Here is a 21,495-nt window from a genome sequence, read left to right on the forward strand (position 1 = left end):
CACCTAAAACACGGAAGCAACTCATGTATACATCAGCAGCTAAATGGGTATCCATCAACAGTTGAATGGATAAGCAAAATGTGATAAATACATATAATATGTTGAGAGCCACAGTCGAGTTGGGATGGCGCCTGGCATTTTGCCATAAGGAGTAGTTGAGAGGTGTGCCATCGAGCCATTAAGATGATGATAATTAAGTTAAGCTGTGTATAATTGCTGTGACTGGATGATGCTGGACTGAATCAGGGTGTGTATTCAGTCGTATATAGACCCCTGCTGTCCTGCTACTTTTGAGTTCTCATGCAGAGTTCCCGTGGAGTTCTTACAAAGCCCCATTGAGGGCTGGGAGAGTTCCTGGGGAGCGCGAGTGGAGTGCCGGTGAGAGTTTGGGCAATAAAGTAGTTCCTGTTTGAACCTACAAGTGCCTCGTGGCGGTTATTTATGCCCAGCCAGACTGCGGCATTTAATGGCCCATACAGGGAATGCCTGAAGGTTGGGGGTAAGTGAAATTGCTCGTCCCTGAGAGAGGGCAAGAGAATGGGTGACCATTTCAAAAAACAATGTGTTCTTGTTTTGATTCATTACGTTTCTGTTTCAAGCTGGCTGCCCGTAGAAATAAATAGGGTGCTAGAAAAGTTGTTCACCCCTGAGGAAGAGATAAAGATAGATCACGAATATACATTTCAAGAAAATAGGAAAATTGATACAATGCATTTTTGTTCCATTTTTGTTTCATTCGGTTTCGGTTTGTTTTGTGTTTTCTTGTTGGGCTGCGTTATCTTTATAGTAGAAATATGGGATCAGAAATTAGTAAAAAACAAACCAAAAGAGTGTTAAGTAAATTGTTAGAGGAAGGAGGCACCCCAGTAAAACCAGGAACAGTTAGGACATACGTTGATACAATACAAAAATGTAGCCCATGGCTTCTTAAGGAGGAGTTGTTGAATATATCACAATGGGACCATCATGGTGAAGATTTAAGGGAGAGGGAAAAGAAAAACCCAGGAATTCTCCCAGTTGGCACATTGCCATTGTGGATGATGATACGATTTTGTTTGCCTAGTCCAAAGCCTTCAGTTCAGACTATGGTAGAAGACATGTTAGATCAAGTAAAAGAGAAAGTCTCTCGAGCTAGTCAGAGGAAGAAAATTTAAAGGAGGAAGGGCTATCAGAGGAGAAGTCATAACAGGAGGCTACTACTAACACCTTTCTATCACCAGAGGGCGTAAGTGTCCAACCAACAGCTCCACCTATGGAGACAACATATGCTGGGTGGCCCCCAACCCCCGTAGTTGATAGATGGGATCGTGAGACAGGACCTCAAAGATTAGCATGCCCTGTATTTGAGACGATAGGAGGGCAGCGAATTTACCATGCTCTAGATTTCAAAACAGTGAAGCACCTGAAAGAGGCTGTAACAACCTATGGTCCTCAAGCACCCTTCACTGTAAGTATGGTCGAATCCATTACCAACTTGAACATGACGCCAACAGATTGGGCTAGTATGTGCAAAGCTGTGCTAAATGGAGGACAATATCTGTTACGGAAGGTTGCCAATCAAGAATTTTGCACGGAGACGGCTAGGCGAAATGCAGCAGCCGATTATCCTCAGAGAAATCTAGATATGTTGTTAGAAAAGGGACCTTATGAGGGTCAGCAGCAACAAATTAGATATGATCCTGCCATATACTCACAAATTGCTGCAGATGCGGTTAGGGCATGGAAGACTTTACAAGGACATGGAGACTTACAAGGTCAATTATCTAAGGTAATACAAGGAGCTAATGAACCTTACACTGAATTTGTAGATAGGCTTATTCAAACAGCTACCAGAGTTTTTTGGGATACAGAACAAGCAATGCCATTAATTAATCAGCTAGCCTATGAACAAGCAAATAGATGGTGCAAGGAGGCCATTGGACCATGGAAACATGAAGATTTAAACACATATATTAAATTATGTAGAGACATTAATGAATAAGAGCAAGTCTTGGCAGCTGCAGTACAACAGGCTTTAGGTGCCAGGCCAAAAACATGCTACAAGTGTGGACAAACAGGACATTTTAGAAGGAGCTGCTCCATAGGAGGAGGGTTTAACAAAACTGGATATGATCAAAGAGGTAGAGTACCAGGTATTTGTCCACGATGCCATAGAAGGAGACATTGGGCTAATGAATGCCGTTCTCAGACCACCATAGAGGGTACTCCATTATCAAAAAATGAACAAGGACCAGGTGTTTACCCACGATATCGTGAAGAACAGCATCAGGCTCCATTGCCAAAAAACGGATAAGGGGGCCCAATGCTCCGGGGCCCACGACCACAAATATATGGGGCACTGGAGGAACCCAGAAACACCTAATGCCAGGACACATTATCCATTAGATCCCTCATTAGACAAACCAGAGGGAGTGCAGGATTGGACATCTGTGCCTCTGCTAGAGCAGTACTAACTCCAGAGATGGGAGTTCAAATCATTCCCACAGGGGAAAAAGGACCTCTTCCCTGAGGAACAGTAGGCTTATTATTAGGATGCAGTTCTTCTACTCTAAAAGGACTTATGATAAGTCCTGGGGTAACTGATCCTGATTATGAAGGTGAAATAAAAATTATGGCCAGTTCTCCAGGGGTATATCAGTAATTTCACCAGGAGATAGAATTGCACAGTTATTAATAATACCCAGCCTACATGATAAATTTTCTAGCCGTACTATAGAAAGAGGTTCCAGGGGATTAGGCTCCACAGGTGTAGATTGGGCTATGCTTTCTTTAAATTTAGATTCTCACCCAATGCTAAAACTAAATATTCAAGGACATGAATTTAATGGGCTACTGGATACAGGTGCAGAACTTAGCATCATCTCTTGTCAAGAATGGACAAAACATTGGCCGTTACAACAAGCCACTCAAACGCTTCGAGGCCTAGGAGTGGCAACTAATCCCCATAGAAGTGCAATGGTATTAGATTGGAAGGATCCTGAAGGATGTGAAGGAACTATCAGCCATATGTATTGGATCATCTTCCTGTAAATTTATGGGGACGAGATGTCCTAGATCAATTAGGTTTGACATTAACAAATAACATCAATCCAAATGTGCCCACAATTATGGCTAGACAAGGTTTTAGGAAAGGAAAAGGATTAGGAGAAAAAGGACAAAGTATAGTGGCACCAATACAAATAGATCAAGAAATAGATAGACATGGATTGGGTTTTCAGGAGGGGTCACTGAGACAATCAAAATTACTTAGAAATCAGAAAGACCAGTATGGGTTTCTCAGTGGCCCCTGACTAAAGAAAAGATACAAGCAGCCCATGACCTGGACAAACAATTAGCGGAGTGACATATACAACCTTCCGTATCTCCCCATAATACTCCCATTTTTGTCATTAAAAAGAAATCTGGTAAATGGAGATTATTGCAAGATTTAAGAGCCATTAATAATGAGATGGTTATTATGGGACCTGCTCAATCGGGGATTCCCCAAATGTCTGCTTTGCCAAAAACCTGGTATGTTTTAGTTATAGATAATAAAGATTGTTTTTTTTTTCAATTCCAATTCATCCTGAGGATAGTCCACGTTTTGCATTTACTATCCCTGTGCTGAATCATGAAGGTCCTGATCAGAGATATGACTGGAAAGTACTCCCTCGAGGGATGGCTAACAGCCCAACTATGTGTCAAATTTATGTTAACAAAGCAATCCAGCCACTTAGAAATAAATTTATTAAAAAATTATAATCTAGAGATCGCAATAAAGTACAATTAAATTTTCCAATTAATTATTTAGTAGTTCTATTATCCTCAACTATGGTTCATCCACAAATTCAAATACGAGTAGATCAACGCAAATCACTTAACAACTTTCAAAAGTTATTAGGAGACATAAATTGGATAAGGCCTTATCTAGGCATACCAACAGGAGAGTTGGGACCTTTATTTGATATCCTAAAAGGTCCATCAGATCCAAATTCACCCCGAATGTTAACGCCTGAAGCAAGACAGACATTAAAAATCATTGAAACATATATGGAAAATATGCATTTGGACAGAATTGATATAAGTTTGCCTTTATTATTTATTGTACTACCAACAAAAAATATTCCTACAGGAGTATTTTGGCAAGAAGGTCCATTATTATGGATACATTTATCTTATTCTCCTAACACTATTCTTACGAGGTATCCTAAGGCTGTAGGACAATTAATACTCAAAGGAATAAGAGCAGCAAAGGGAGTGTTTGGAATTACTCCCAATAAAATTATTACTCCATATACAATGGATCAAAATGATGAGTTAGCTAATGAGTTAAATACTTGGGCAATAATCATGTGTAAATCTAATGTTTCATTTGATAACCACTTACCATCTAATCCTTTGTTGTCTTTTTGGTCTAAGCATCCTGTAGTTTTTCCAAAAATGACAAGAAAAACACCTATAATAAATGCTCCAAATATATTCACTGATGGGTCAAATAATGGTACAGCAGCAGTAGTTACCCCTGATCAAACTTTTACATTTTTAGTACCCAAACAATCAGCTCAAAAGGTAGAGCTTAATGCAGTATTACAAGCTTTTATGATGTTTAAAGATTCTGTATTTAATTTATTTTCCAACAGTCAGTATATAGTTAATGCTATAGTATCCCTTGAAGATGCTGGTAGGATTTCCCCTTCCTCTACTGTTTTCTCTTTATTTTCTACTATACAAAGTCTAATCTGGGACAGAAAAGATCCATTCTTTATAGGACATTTCAGGGCACATACAAGATTGCCTGGAGCCCTTAGTTTGGGTAATGATTTAGGAGATAAAACTACACATGACATACATATTTTTTCTACACTAGAAGAAGCTACAAATTTTCATAAATCCTTCCATGTCAATGCTAATACTTTACAAAAGTGTTTTAAAATAACTAAGGATCAAGCTAGACAAATAATAAAACAATGTCAAAATTGTGTGACCTTTTTACCACTAGTTAATCTTGGAGTCAATCCTAGAGGACTGACACCTAACCATATTTGGCAGATGGACGTCACACACTTGCCAGAATTTGGAAAATTAAAATATTTGCATGTTACAGTTGATACTTGTTCCGGATTTTTGATGGGCTCCCTTCATGCCGGAGAAAAAACTAAAGATGTTATAGCTCATTGCTTACAAAATTTTGCCACCGTAGGCGTTCCAAAACAGTTAAAAACAGATAATGGCCCTGGCTATACTTCTACCTCTTTTAAACAATTTTGCTCATCATTTGGCATTACTCATATAACAAGAATCCCATACAATCTACAGGGACAAGGCATAGTTGAAAGAGCTCATCAAACTATTAAAATGTACTTATTAATGCAAAAAGAGGGAATTGTGAAGGGGTATATATCTCCCAAAGATAAACTTAAAATAACCCTTTTTACTCTAAACTTTTAAAATTTGGATTCATCAAGGCTTAGTTCTGCAGAAAGGCACATGTGTCCAAAAAATGTACATAAGCCCAAGGTACTTTGGAAGGATATTTTAACAGGACAATGGAAAGGTCCTGACCCAGTGATTGTCTGGAGTTGGGGATCTGTTTGTGTGTTTCCACAGGGAGAACAGCAGCCGATTTGGATTCCAGAGAGATTAACTAAAGCAATTTCTACAGACCAAAAAGAAGATGATTTGGCTCAAATCCCTAACAGCTGATATCCAGAACTCCAGTTTGGCTATCCTCACATCTTCGACAGTGGTTCTTCCACACCTGGAGGCTAATGAATAATGAACACCATAAAGGCCTATTTCAAATGTAAAAAACCCTGAGGCTTACTTGTGGGAATATCTTTAAACCTATATGCAAGTTACAGGAAGAAGGATGGGATATCAAAAGAAGAGTCAAACCCAGGTGGTAACCAGGATGCCTTTTTCAATATCTATTTTATTATTGCCCTTTCCCACATCATGAAGTTCTATTTTGTTTTTTGAGCTCATACAAACCTAGGTTAATGTTTTTCTGATCAGTTCTATTTTTTGACTGTGGAGTTTTTGAGCATTGCAATGGTGATTTCACCTGTGAAAAGCTACAAGGACTTTACTATTGATATGTGTTGTATGTATTGTATTATGTGTTCACACTTGTGTTTTGTGTTGTATGTCTGTATGTGCATATGTCTATACATCATATATTATGAGCGCTCATGAAAAAATGGATCCAAATATTTTTTTTATTATTCACGTGATTTAAATGGTTTAATTTAAATTGGGTAAACAGCTGTTGAGGATTGTTTTAAAATGTGAACAAAAAAAGTTAACAGATCTGTTTGTTTACTTTCACCTTTCCTTTTCATTGCATCTAATTTTATTCAGGACACTAAATTGTTTAGAAAATTGTTTTTTGTTTGTTTGTTTTTTAGTGCCTGCTGGAATGTTACATAATTGTTTTTTTTAGCCATCATTGCCAGAATTCCTATCTTCATCTCAGTGCCGGTGAAGACAAAGATAAAACCAAACTACAGCTTCTGCGATAGCTATCACAACAAACTGTATAAACTGATATATCAATGAATAATGTAACTCAACAAGTGATGCTCAGTCAAGAAGTTGATTTACTTTGGGAGGAAATGGACATATTAATAGATTCCTCTGCTTTGAACTGCTTGCAAAACTTGCCTGGACTATGTATCACATGTATGCATTGTGAACTATCTGTTGGTGCAGCGAATTGTGGTAATGCTGGGGTATCTTTGCTGATGGTGTCATCGGTGGTACAATTTTTCCAAAAGGAGCTTTCAATTGGCTTGGTGTTGTGGCATTTTGTATCCTCCTCCCTTCTGCTTGTGATGGTCGTTCAGCTAAAATTTTGGGGCCAACAGAGGTGAGAAAAAGAACCTCACCCCCCCACTGGTGCAAAGGCCTATCCACAAGTATGGCTGTATGCTGGGCTGGTAGTCAATGACGGGTAAGATCTAATTGCAATGGTACCAACCTAAGACAGGGGGCTGACACCTTGAGGTCAGCTCATCCGATGATGGGTAAGGACCATATGTAGCATTGACAACCTAAGACAGGCACGGTCCCTAAGCCACATGCTTGTTGTTTAAATAGAAGGGGGAAGATGTTGAGAGCCACAGCTGAGTCGGGATGGCACCTGGCATTTTGCCAGAAGGAGTGGTTGAGTGGTGACACCAGAGAGCCATTAAGATGATGGCAATTAAGTTAAGCTGTGTATAATTGCTGTGACTGGATGATGCTGGATTGAAACAGGTTGTGTATTCAGTTGTATATAGACCCCTGCTGTCCGGCAATAGGGCGGCTCCTGCTGCCTTGGGTGCCTGCTACTTTTGAGTTCTCGCAGAGTTCCTGTTGAGTTCTCGCGGAGCCCGGTTGAAGGCTGGGAGAGTTCCTGGGGAACACGAGTGGATTGCCGGTGAGAGTTCAGGCAATAAAGTAGTTCCTGTTTGAACCTACAAGTGCCTCGTGGTGGCTTGGTTATTTGTGTCCAGACAGACTGCGGCAATAATAGACTATTATTATTCAAACTTTAAAAGGAAGAATATTCTGGCATATGCTACAAAATGGATGAATTTTAAGGACTCTTATAATTTAAGGATTCTTATAATTACAAGTGAAATAACAATGTCAAAAAATACTCTATGACTTATAATTCTACTTGTATGAAGTACTTAGAATAGACAAAACCATGGAAAGAGACAGAAGAATGGTGGTTGCCAGGTGAAGCAGGAAGTTACTGGGCAGTTATTTTTAATTGTTACAAAGTTTCACAGATGTATGGCATCATGAATACATTTAATACCCAATGGACTGTATTCTTAAAAATGGTTAAGATAATAAAATTTGTTATGTGTATTTTTTATCAAAATACAAAATTAGAAGACCAACAAAAACAAAAAAATAGTTAAGTTGAAAATAATCTTAGAAACCGTAACTACTAATTACTTTGCTAATGAACAAAAAAAATTAATATCTAGAGTTTAATGACTTGTTCAAAGTCACATAATTAGCTTTGGTTGACTAACATGTGAACTCAACTCTTCTGAATACCAAGGCCGTGCTGTCCCTATTGATCTACCTGCAACATCAAAAGAAATACAGAAATATACTTAAGTAATGCTTTTATATTGCTACACATAGTACTGCAATATACTTTACCTAAAATGTTACAAAAGAAATACTGAATTGTTGGACTTTTTCCTTACCAAATGTCAAGTAACATTTATTGCTTTTAAAGCAAAAGTCTGTAGCTTGCTTATATATATAAACTGAGAAAGTTTTTCATATAGTTTCATCCTACTTGAAATATTTTCTATATTTATTGATTTGAGAATGTTAACATGCTGAAAACAAATATTAAGTAATGCCTGGTCTATAGCTAAATTTACAGTAAGTATACAAAAAGGCCACTAGTATAATAAAAATATTAAGAAAAACTCTTATAATGTCATTAATCTTAACAGTATAACATTAAGGTAAAATATCATTAAGATAAAGACGGTTTAATCACTGTACAAATGGAGTTTATTGATCTATCATAAAATGAGTTTATTGACAAAACAGCTTAAAGTATTATTTGCAGTTATACAAGTGTGCTTTGAAAATATTTTACTAAGAATAATTTCTAAGAGTTTAATTAGACTATCAAGAAGTTACTGAACATGTGTTGAATTTTTTAAGATATTTTAACTGCTAACAGCAAAGCAGATGTGTATTATTTTTGACTCATAATTGATTTTTGTTTTTGAGAGAACTATTAATGATCAATGTCATTACGGAATCCTTTCTGAGATATCAAATGGAGATTTAGCCACCTGATTAGCACTTCAAGTATTATGCCAGTCATTTCCTCAGATATCATATACAACAGGTTTTCAAACAATGAAATGCTTAAAGATAAGAAAAACATTACATAAGGATAAGTTAATCTTATCAATCTTACCTAATTACATGTTTCCTCCACAGAAGCTAAAAGCTTAGAGAAAATTTTATTACTTTTGTTAAGGGAAGTAATAGAGTGTCATGAAGAAGAACATGAACCTACAGGTTCAAATCCTGACTCTATCACTCTTGGCTGTGTTACCTTGTGGACATATTTTCTTTATTTGTAAAACATGAATTATACCTACATTGTAAATTAAATGTAAAGATTAAATGAAATAACATGGAAAACAAAGTACGCAGTCATGAAAGACAAGACTGGGGAACTACTGACAGAGATTGGAAGAGGCTAAGAGGATATGAATGTAGTAACTAAGTAACAAGAGATCCTAGGACAGGACATTAATGGAAAAACTGGTGAAATTCTCATAGTCTGTAGTTTAATAAGCCAATATTGTTTCTTTAGTTTTGATTACCGTTTCATGGTTATATAAAATGTTAACATTAATTTTAAAAAAAAGTCACAGACTTTATCCTTCTCTTCCAATGTATGTATCTTTCTTAATAGCAAACTGAGTGAATAAAATTATTTTTCCCAAAACAATTCTATTGGATAGAAAATGACTGTATGAACACTATATTTGGAAAAACAAAAACATCATTTAAAGTTTAAGAAAACCCCATCATATACAATTAAAACAAAGTGTTTTAAATTATCTCCTGGTTTATTTTCAAACTGGTCATACATACTCTAAAACACAAGGAGCATATTCAAAGAAAAATTCTGCCCTATTTTTAAAACAAATTTTATTTTAATGATACTGTCAAACTGGAAACAACTCAGTATTTAATTTTTAAAATAAAAAATTTTATGCTGACCTAGAAAAATCTGACTAATCTACGGTTATAAGAAAGAAAAAACATCAGTGTGAAGTTCTCTATAGGTTTATTTCCCTATATCTTATGTTTAAATACAACTGAAACATAAATCAGAGAAGTTTTAAAAATGTGTCTTAAGCTATAATTTTGATACAGGCAAAAATTTTAGAAGTACTTTCTAATATCATTTAAAAGGAAATTTTATGTATTTACTCATAATAAATTTATTATTTTATTCATCAGTCTCAGTCTACAAATCAGATAGATACTTTTCAAATTCAATTCAGGTTAGACCAAAACTAAACAAAACATGCCTCATTAACATATTAAAGCTATCAAGATTATCATCCCTTCTACAACTTAATTTTATCATCTTTCATAATTCAAATGTATGAGCATTCTAAGTCCATACTAATTTAAATGTAAAATGCATGATAGTATAAAAAGATGCAGTTTTTTTAAAATCACCAGATTTTACCTTATAAAAAGTAAACTTTATAAAGTTTTAAAAATGCCTTGTAAGATTACAAGCTAACAAAGATACCTTATACTAGTCTATTAAGAAACCAAATATATATCAGTTTAGGCATAAAATAAGCTGCCTTTGTGATATAAATTATGATATAAAAGAAGCTTTTTTTCAGCTGGGCCTGATAGTGCACACCTGTGGTCTCAGCTGTACTTGGGAGGCTAAGGTGGGAGTTCAAGGCCAGCTTACACAACAGAGAAAGACCTTGTCTCAATAAAGAAACAAAACAAAAAGAGACTGTTTTTAAAATCAAATAGCACTTTACAAGATGAAGATTATAGAAACTTACTAAAAAAAAATTACTTGGAAACTCGCAAAAAAAAAACCCCAAAAACAAAAACAAAACAAAACTAAGATACCCACCCTGCTGATTTTAATGCTCCAAACAGAGAAATTCCTTTACTTTGAATATGGCACACTTTTACAATATGATTTTTGCCCCCTTCAGCTGAGATTCCTAAGAAACATGGTAAACATTTTATACTTTCTAAGCTCAAATTTTAATTTCTTCTATTTCAAGTTTTAAATACTTATTATTTCAGTAATCACAAACAAGTAAACTCAACCCTCAATATCCACCAGGGATGAGTTCAGTACCACCCCCCACCAAAGGATATCAAAATATGTGGATGCTGAAGTGCCTCACATAAAGTGGCACAGCATATGACATAACCTACACATACCCACCCATAACTGAAAATCATCTCAAGATTACTTATAATATCGACTACAATGTAAATGCTATGTTAATAGTTGTTATACTATACTATTTAGGGAATAATCATATGAAAATTAAGTTTGTACAAATTTTTTTGAGAATGTTTTTGACTTAAGGTTGGTTGAATCTGCCAAAGTAGAACTCAGAGATATACAGGGCCAACTATATAAATGATTCAATTTAAATCTCACAGAGAAACGTAATTCCAACTTTACCCATTAATGTAGTTATAAATGGTAATATAATTGCAATTCTTTTCATTTTAAAAACTCCTGTAAACCAATTATTTTATATTAGGTCAGATATTAAAAGCATATAATCATTAATACCAAAATATTACCAGCTTTTAAAAAATCTGCTAGAAAACGTAAAACATAATTAATTTATATGAATACATTTTTAGAGCAGGAACAAGCCTGACCTTTATCATATAAACTATTGTTTTTGAAAATATAAGCAAAATTAAGAGTTATAGTCAGAAATAAACCCATGACATGTAACTGCTTATAGCATTAGGTCTTACTTTTAAAACCAATTATTCCAGAAAACTAATATCTCCTCTAAGAAATTATGTAGATATTTCACTTCAAGATGCTAGGTTTGGTGTAGATATATACATTTCTTAACATACATATTCAAATTTTGAGTTAGTTTTTATATGACAACCCTTACTGAAAACTAAAATCAGCTATCATTTCACACATAATTACACAGTACAGTAAGATATCATGATTCAATATTCTAGGCCAAGAGCAAACTTTTCTCAAGAGACAGATTTTAGGCATGTGAAATCTACAGACACTATTGCAACTAATGAACTCTTCCACAATAATGCTAAGGTAGCCATAGATGGTATGTAATAAAGGGGTGTGGCTATGAGCCATTAAAACATTATTTACAAAATAGGTGGCCAGGGCTAATTTCTATTATAGGCACAAAAAAAAAATTTGATTTTCAATACATAAGACTTTCAGTGAACATAAAATCATGTTTCACTTCCATCTGATAGTTGTTACAAGTATTTAAATGATAAAGGGACCATGAAATTTTTTTCTGAGCTCAGAATCTCCAGTTAGACTAGGAAATTAAAATGCTAATAAAACATTAAAATATAAAGGGTACAATAATATTTTATTAAGTAATCTTACCTCAATCAAATGAAAGAATCTAAACTCTAATATATTTCTGGCTTCAATTCAAAATATAGTTGAATCAAAATTTGTTTCTTGTTAAATTCCTAGAGAAACAAAATTAGAAACCTTTAAGTCAGGTTCCAGTTGCAGATAAAGTGGAGTAATCACACTCCAACCTGCCTCTCCAAGTGCACATAGCTACAAAACCTGGATAGAATGCCTGGAACAGCTACTTAAGAACTCTAAAAAGTAAACAGTAGCGGGCAGATTGTATAAGAGCATCAGAATTTAAAGTACCACTGATGCAATGATAGGTTACATTTTGATCCCCTCTGGTATCATCCAGCCTGAACTAGAGCAGTCCAAATGGAAAGCTTCAGGGGAGGCCCTCTAGCTGTGACTAGAAGAGAGGGAAAATGGTCTTCTAACATTCACAAGAAAATGTGGAAATCTTTTTTCTTTCCTTTTTCTTTCCATTCTCTCAACCCAGCCATGTGTGGCAGCTGCAGCAACAGTAGCAATGGAGTCCTAAAATTCTGAGGGAGAACTTGCAGTCAGAACCTAACTGGGTGGACTGCCTACTAAAACAAATACATCAATGTTCTGCATTGGATTTAAAACAAGATCCAAAATCCCATGTAGTTAAATGTTCAGGATATAATCCAAAATTACTAGGAAAAAAAAAAAACACAGGAAAATTTCAACTTGCCTGGGGAAAAATGCCAACACCAAGAACAGATGTTGGAATTGTTGATGAAGATATTAAAGTAATTATGACAAAGTGCTTCAACAAGCAAGAACATTCTTGAAACAAGTAGAAAGACAGGAAGTCTCAGCAAAGAAATAGAAAATATAAAAAAGAATCTAATGGAAATCTTGGAAATTGAAAAATATCAATAACATAATATCAATAATATCAAAAATATCAATAATAAAAAAAGGTTATTAAATAAACTCAACAGAATGGAGATGACAGAAGAAAAAAAATCAGGGAATTTACTACTGATAGAAGTTATCCAACCTGAACAACAGAGAGAAGAGATTGGGGGGAAAAATGAAGAGTTTTTTTGAACTTGTTACACTCAAATGCTAGCAAGGGAAAAGAAAGCTTATATAAATAAAAACATTTTTAAGAAAATGTATAAAAAATTCAATGTAAAATGAATATAACATGTATATCATAAGGTATGTAATACTGTCTACCCTCTATATATATACGTTCTGCATGACAGATTCAACCAGTGGATAAAATGTAAGTAAAGTAGTATTTAGTGGATAATTTATGGCATTAAAAATATTTTTATTAGAAAACCAATGGCAAAATTAATAATCTACACTTCTACTTTAAGAAACAAGAAAAAGAGGAGCAACTTAAACACCAGCAAACTGAAGGAATGAAATAATGAGAAGAAATCAAAGAAATTAAAAAGTGTAAAATAATACAGAAAAAAATCAATAAAACAAAATCTGGCTCATTAAAAAAAAAAAATCAACACCAGTCTTCCTAGCAAGACTGACAAAAACAAAACGAGGAAATCTTATTGCAAACCCCACAAACATTTAAATGATAATAAGGGTATACTATGAACAAGTCTATGCACACAAATTTAACAACTTAGATTAAATGAATCAATTCCCTGAAATCACAAAGTACCAATACTCATTCAGGATATAAGCTGCATAATTTCATAACTATTGACTAAATGGAATCTGCATAGTTTCATAATTATTGAATAAATGGATTCTGTAGGTAAAAACCTTTTTTTAAAAAAATGGAAACAACCAGGTGCATGTGGTTTCATTTAACTGTCCAAATATTTTAAAAAGAAGTAACACCAGACTGATAAGATTGGTATGGAAGAAAGACAACTATTTGCAAATGATATTATACAAAAATTTCAAGGAATACAAATATACACACAACCTACTAGAACTAATAAATAACTTTATTAAGGTCAAAGAATATAAGGTCAACATCAACCACATTTCTACACATTAGCAATTGGAACCCCAAATTTCAAAATTATACCATTCAAAATTGCTCTATAAAAATGAACACTTAGATGTATAAATATAATAATACATACACATGATCTACATGCTAAAAACTACAAAATCTTGATGAAATAAGTCAAAGAATACCAAATATATAGAAGGAAATACTGTGTTCATTAGACTGGAAAACTCAATTCAGTAAAAAGAAGTTAATTTTCCCCAAACTGGTCTACAGATGTAATACAACTACAATCTAAATTCCAGATTTTTTTGTAGTTATATTAGAAGCTGATTTTAAAGTTAATATGGAAAAGCAAAAGACCTAGAGTAACCAAAACCATTTAAAAGAAAATAAAATTGAAGAAATTATACTATTTAATTTTAAGGACTTCAGCTCACTTACCAAGACAATGTGGTATTGGTAATGGTAAAGACATACCAATCAATGAAATAGAGTAGAATGTCCACAAACAGATATCCATAAACATGGCCAACTGACTTTGTTTTGTTTTGGTACCAGAAGACTGAACTCAGAGGTACTTGACCACTGGGCCACATCCCCAGCTCTATTTTGCATTTTATTTAGAGACAAGGTCTCACTGAGTTGTTTAGTGCCTCGCTTTTGCTGAGGCTGGCTTTGAACTAGCAATCCTCCTACCTCAGCCTCCTGAGCTGCTGGGATTACAAGCGTGTGACACTGTGCCTGGTCCAAATGAATTTTGATAAAGGTGCAAGGGACAGTCTTTTGACAAATGGTGTTGGAACAACTGAGTATCTAAATGCAAAGAAAAAAGGAAAACTTGACCTAAACTTCTCACATTATACAAAAGTTAACTCAAAATGAATCATAAATCAAAAATGTAAAATATGAAACACACACAAAGAGATGACAAAATCCTTGTGATCTGGAACTAGGCATAAACCACAATCCATATAATAAAAAGTAATAAGTTGACTTTACTAAAATTAAAAACTTTTGCTTTGGCATGATATCTTTATGATAAATAAACTGTAGACAGGGAAGTAATATTTGTAAATCACATGTAAAATAAAGAACTTGCCAGAATATATTAACTCTCAAAACTCCAAAGTAAGAAAAAAAAATTAAGTATGAGCAAAAGCTCATGGATTAGAATAACTAAATTTTAAATAAAATACCAAAAACCTGGCAATACCAAAGGCTACCAAGGATGCAGAGCAATAGAAACTATCATTCATTTCTAGTGAGAATGAAAAATGGCTCAACTCCTTTCAAAAACAGTTTGGCACTCTTATAAAGTTAAAAGTACACACTTACTCTATTACCCAGCAACTGAATTTCTAGCTATTTACTCAAGAGAACTAATAACTTATATTCACCAAAAAATCTGTACATGAATTCTTAATGATGCTTTATTCATAATCATCAAAAACTAGAAGCAGTCCAAATGTTCTTCAATGTGTGAATAAATAAACTGTGGTATACTGATACAACAGAATCTCATACAGGAATAAAAAGAAATGAACTATTTGATTCCTGAAACATGGATAAATCTTAATTTTGCTAAGTGAAGGAAAACCAAGATATGATTACATTCGTATGACACTCTATAGGAAAAGAAATGAGATTAGTGGTTGTCAGGGGTTGGAAGAGAGAGAAGCAATTGACTACAAAGAGGATATGCTGGGGAAATTTTAGTGTGATGAAATTTGTATGGTCTGTGTGTGATCTTATGCATTTGTCAAAACACATAACTATGTAACAAAAAGACAGAACTTCAATAAATGCAAATTTTAAAAAAAATCAATCTACCAAAAAAAAAAAAAGTCAACTGAGATGTTGGTGGAGTTTCAAAACAAACTGCAGTCTGTGACAAATGAATTTTAACTATATTATAAATTAAAACAAAACCTTACTGAAGAGGTTAGGGCACATTTATTTCACGTTGTGGTACTGGTTAAAGATTCTGATTTGCTTTACTAGAATGGAACAAATAAGTAAATGGATGATGGGAATTGAGTTTCTCACTTTTCAAGAGGAAAGTTACAGATAATCAAGGTGGAGAAGCCTAGAATGAATGCTTTGGTACTGGGTTTCAAATCACACACATGAATTTGGGTGGAAACAAACAATTATACATGTGTATAGATATATGGGCTAGCATACTACACACCTGTATCTCCTAGCTGTGTCTCCTGAGAAGGTCTAGAAACAGTGATATTTCAATAGCAATAAGCCTACCCAGCATCCAGAAACTGGTTTCTTAACACAATTCTCCGATACAAGGAATCTGGATATCTTTGGGGAAATGGTCGATTCTAGTAGTTTTAGCATTAAGAAAATATACAACAGTCTGTATTATTTTGCAGTGCCAGAAATCAAGTAAGTATGCAAAAAAGACAAGAACATTTGACATTTGAATGTGATAGAGAGACTAACACTAGAACAATTTGAACAAAATAAGCAACATACTCATTGACTTATGATGAGTGTTACATACCCACAAAATCAACATACGTTAAAAATATCCTAGGTTAAAATGCATTTAATACAACTAACTTACTGAACATATGAGCTTAGCTTAGCCTACCTTAAATGTGCTCAGAACACTTAGATTAGCCTTCAACTGGGCAGCCTTCAACTGGGCAACTTCTTCTAACACAAAACCTATTTTATTTTTAAAATAAATATATATGTATACATATGTGTGTGTGTATTTAGTTGTAGATAGGCACATTTTATTTATTTATTTATTTATTTATTTATTTATTTATTTATTTATTTAATGTGATGCTGAGGATCAAATCCAGTGCCTTACACGTGCCAGGCAAGCACTCTTACCACTGAGCCACAGACCCAAAAACCTATTTAATAATGAAGTATTGAGTACCTCATGTATATTTTGTTGCATGCATATACTGAAAATGGAAAAGCAGAAAAGTTGTATAGGTATACATCTGCACCATAGTAAAGTTGAAAAATTTGTAAGTCAAACCATCATAAATGGGATACTCTGTATTAGAATAAAATAAACCAATGTAATGAGTACATGTATTGACATAAGTGATTAAATAAATAAATGGAAGAGAAGGAACAAAAGTTTCCTTATAGGATTCCTAATAAGGTATATAGATACACTCTACCCATAACATAAAACTTAATATCCTACCTCTTAAACGTGGGCTGAAATCAGAAACTCATTTCCAAAGGATAGAATACAGAAAGACAAATTTGCAGAGGAGAAACCAGGCAAATACTCTCTTACCAAGTGATGTTGTCATCACATACTCCCTGAAAAGATGGGAGGAGAAGTACACTTTATTTCTCTGCTGTTATTCTTTAAAATCCATAACTGGAGTGTAAACATAAGAAAAACAAAGGCAAATTGTAGAACATTTTACAAAATACTTGACTTATACTCAAAACTACAAAGGTCATGAAAAAAAAGGAAAGACTGAGAAACTGTTGGTGACTAAGGAGATAAGACAAATGCAGTGTGGAATCCTGGCTTAGATCCCAGAACAAAAGAAGGGTAATGGGAAATCTGGTGAAATCTGAGTTTGGAATTTGGAGTTTGGTAAATGTTAAGGTACCGATGTTGGTTTCTTGCTTTTTGATAAACGCCCTTGGTTTTGTAAAAATGTTGACTTTATGGGACAATGTATGAGGAACATAATGCAATTCTCTTTATATTTGTATTATCTTTATAACTATTCTATCAATTTAAAACTGCTCCAAAATAAAAAGTTTGTTATTATTGAAAAATGGGCAAAAGTCTTGAATAGACCCTTCACCAAAAAGGATATAGTTTGTATGGAAGAAAAAAAGAATTTGATGTTTAGCTATTAGGAAAATGTGAATTATAAACATTATTAGATAGCAATATAAAATCAATTAGAACAGTTCAAATTAAAAAGATGACCATACTAAGTGCTGATAAAAATGCAGAACAAGAAGAACACTTACTGATGATAGTAACACAAAATGCTATGGTTATCTATTTATTTAGCAGTACTGGGAACTGAACCCAGGGTCTTGCACGTACTACTCAAACACTCTACCACGGAGTAACTTCCTAACCCTTTTTAAATTTTTAAATAGGGTCTCACTAAGTTGTCCAGGTTGGCCTTAAACTTCCAGTCCTTCTGTCTCAGGTTCCTGAAAAGCTGGGATTATAAGTGTGCATTGTCACATCGGCTGGCATAGTCATTTTAGAAAATAGGTTAGCAGTCTTTTACAAAGTTAAATATATACACTTACCACATGACCCAGCAACCCCCCCCCCCCCCGTGTATTTTCATCCAAGAGAAAAGAAAATTCATATTTAGCCAAAATCCTGTACATAAATGTTTATAGCAGCTCTATTCAGAAAAGTTAAAAACTAGACACAACCCAAATATTCTTTAATTAATGAACAAATAAACTGTGGTGCCATACAACTGAACACTACTCATCAATAAAAAAGGAATGAAATATGAATATACAAAATAACTTACAATAATCCTAAATAGCATTGTGCTAAGTAAATGCATACATAACAGTTTCAAATGGATCATACTATATAATTCCATTTAACGGCCATTTCTGAAAAGGCAAAAGTGAAAAGAGTGGCCGCCAGGAATTGGGAGTCAAGGGGAGGGTATGACCACATAGGGAGAGCTCGAAAGAGTTTTTGGAACTAATGGTACTGTTCTGCATATGGACTGTGATGGTGGTTAAATAATTCTATATACCTGATGAAATGTATTAACTGTACATAGGTAAAGCCAGTTTTACTGCATGTTCATTTAAATTTTTTTTTCCTGATAATTAAAAAGCCTTTCTTTAAGTCATCAAAGCTTTTCTAGGATATTTAGTTTGGATTTTACAGTCTTTAAAAGTCCTCTTGTTTATTCTGCCTACTTTTAAGACACAGCAACTGACAAAATTTCTTAGCTCAGTCTTGACACATAAAATCATTAGAAATCAATAGAGGAAATGTTATTTCTTCTAGGCAGTGTATCCCTGCAAAGGATTCTAATCAGCCAACAATCATAATTCCACTAATTGAAGTGTAAATCCTGACATCTGCTTAATAACATCATAAAAGAACCCTCATTAAATATTTTTGTTAAAGAATAATGATTTGGGGGCAGGGGTTGTGGCTCAGCAGCAGAGCGCTCGCCTACATGGGTGAGGCCTTGGGTTTGATCCTCAGCACCACATAAAAATAAATAAATTAATTAAAGATATTGTATCCAACTACAACTAAAAAATAAATATTAAAAAGAAGAATTACTTACAGTCAATACAGAATGCAGTGAGGGATATGATTAATTCAATGTATAGACAGCATTCTGAAAATTTATCTCCATTTTTATTATTAGAAAAAAAGACAGTTACTTTATTTGGGTAAGTAGGATACGAGGAAGCAAGTATATAAGCTAGAAAACATAATACTTCAGAAGTAATTCTATTCTTCTAAAAGAGTTTATTTATCTTACCTTAACTAATATAGTAATACTATAAACTTCCAGTGTATCATTATGCTATATATACATGTGGTCACAAAAAAATCCATGTATTACAGTAATTAATTTAAATAAAAGTATGTACTAAGATAATAACTCTCCTGAACATTTTTTAAAAAGCCTGCTCACAAGTATTCTAATTTAAAATGGAAGACAAAAAGCCTCTGTAAGGAACAATTTTTGCCTGAAGGCCTTTTGTTCTCTTAATATTACATTCAATTAGAAGTGAAATGGTCTGCTTCAAGAATTTAGGTTTATTTCCCCAGAAACAGATTTGGGGGAAAAAAATTACTTAGATCTGATATCATATTATTTCTAACTGAAGCTATTTGTGGCATTATCTATAATAGTTCACTAAGGTCAGTTTAGTTTCAATATCCATTAAAAAGAACACCTACTGCAAATCTATATGCTTATTGCTTCATAAAATTTTCTCACTAGATGTTCAATTTACCAAACAAAGGCTGCTTTAATAACGAAGTCTGACTTCCAATGATGCATGTACCTGTCCACATTTTTTAGTAAAATAGTAAATTCCATCTGTCTCTCTGTGACACTGAATATATTTAAGTAATTCCTATATTTTAATGTTAATAAACATGGAAGGTTCTCCCTCCTTTTCAAAAGAATGACAAGTATACCAAGGATGGAAACAGAAAAATGTTATTAAAAAGTCCTGTGTGAGGGCTGGGGTTGTGGCTCAGTGGTAGAGCACTCACCTTGCACATGTGAGGCACTGGGTTCGATCCACAGCACCACATAAAAATAAATAAAGGTATTATGTCCATCTACAACCAAAAAAAATTTTTTTTAAAAAGTTCTGAATCAAATTCTGATTAACTTACTTTCAAAGGAATAGCCTTTTGTTTTAAAATCTGGAACCATTTCTTTTGCCTCTTTATATTTATACACTTGTTCTAAAATATTAAAAACAACGCCATAAACAATCTGTTTAACAGTAATTAGAATTTTATCTAGTTAAAACAACAGCAGATCATGCCACAACACAGATGGCAGAAGACATTCTCCCTGCCTGATCAGTGTCAAAAAACTATTCTCCTATTTCATGATTAAGAAGAAATTTGTTGCAGGCTATCTTACTTACAAAACACAAAACCAGCAAAAAAAAAAAAAAAAAAAAAAGTCTTTATTGCTAGGAGCCACAAGCAGATAAATGATGCATGGCACCTTTGCTTGTAAAGTGACACCAGCTAGCCACTGAGATGATATGATTATGTTAAGATTTACATTCATATGCAAATTGGGCTCCTGCTGTTCACCTTGGACTGCTACCAGACTCAAGTTACGGGACTCCTGGAGAATTCCCATTGGTTGGGGAAGGATAGTAGGAGGAAATTCCGGGGGAGGTCGGGGGGGGGGGGGCCGATTCAGGGGGAATGCGCAGTTCCGGCAGACGCCCGCGTGGGAGGACCGGGTTTGGCTTGCCGGCGCCTACGGAGTATTGGCGGCTTTTTCAAAATAAAGTTTTGTTAGTGCTTAAGTGGCTCGTGATTCTGTGCCCAGCCAAGACTGCGGCATTTGGCGGCCCGTACGGGGAACGCCTGAAGCTTAGAGGTGAGTAAAATTGCTCGCCCCTGAGGGAAGGCGACAGGATGGGTGCCCATCTCAAAAAACAATGTGTTCTTGTTTTGATTTATTTTGTTTTTATTTCGAGCTCCCTAGCCCTAGAATTTTCTCAGGCGAACTGGGAAAAATGGTTGGCTCAAGGTTTGAAGTTATTCGGCCCTGAGAAAGAGAAAATCGATACAACCATTCTCTGCTCCGTTTTTGTTTCATTCTGCTTCGGCTTTGTTTTATCCTATCTTAGTGGGTTACGTTACCTTTATAGTAGATTAGAATCCAGTAAAAAACAAACCGAAAAACTG

At 34.4% G+C, this 21,495-nt stretch overlaps 1 protein-coding gene across 2 annotated transcripts in view; it reads right to left on the minus strand.

Annotated features, from left to right (window-relative positions):
- The window catches only part of GLCE (glucuronic acid epimerase), a 107,648-nt gene that overhangs the window by 41,740 nt on the left and 44,413 nt on the right, over positions 1-21,495 (minus strand). Inside the window, exon 2 of one of the 2 annotated variants that reach the window (XM_081289896.1) lies at positions 12,140-12,228. The exons of the other annotated variant lie outside the window; for it this stretch is intronic. The gene's annotated coding sequence lies outside the window, so the exon portion shown is untranslated. The remainder of the gene's footprint in view (positions 1-12,139; positions 12,229-21,495) is intronic. 2 annotated transcript variants of the gene reach the window in all.

Source organism: Spermophilus citellus, assembly GCF_964194105.1.
Source record: "Spermophilus citellus genome assembly, chromosome: 4".
In the NCBI taxonomy this organism is placed as follows: Eukaryota; Metazoa; Chordata; class Mammalia; order Rodentia; family Sciuridae; genus Spermophilus; species Spermophilus citellus.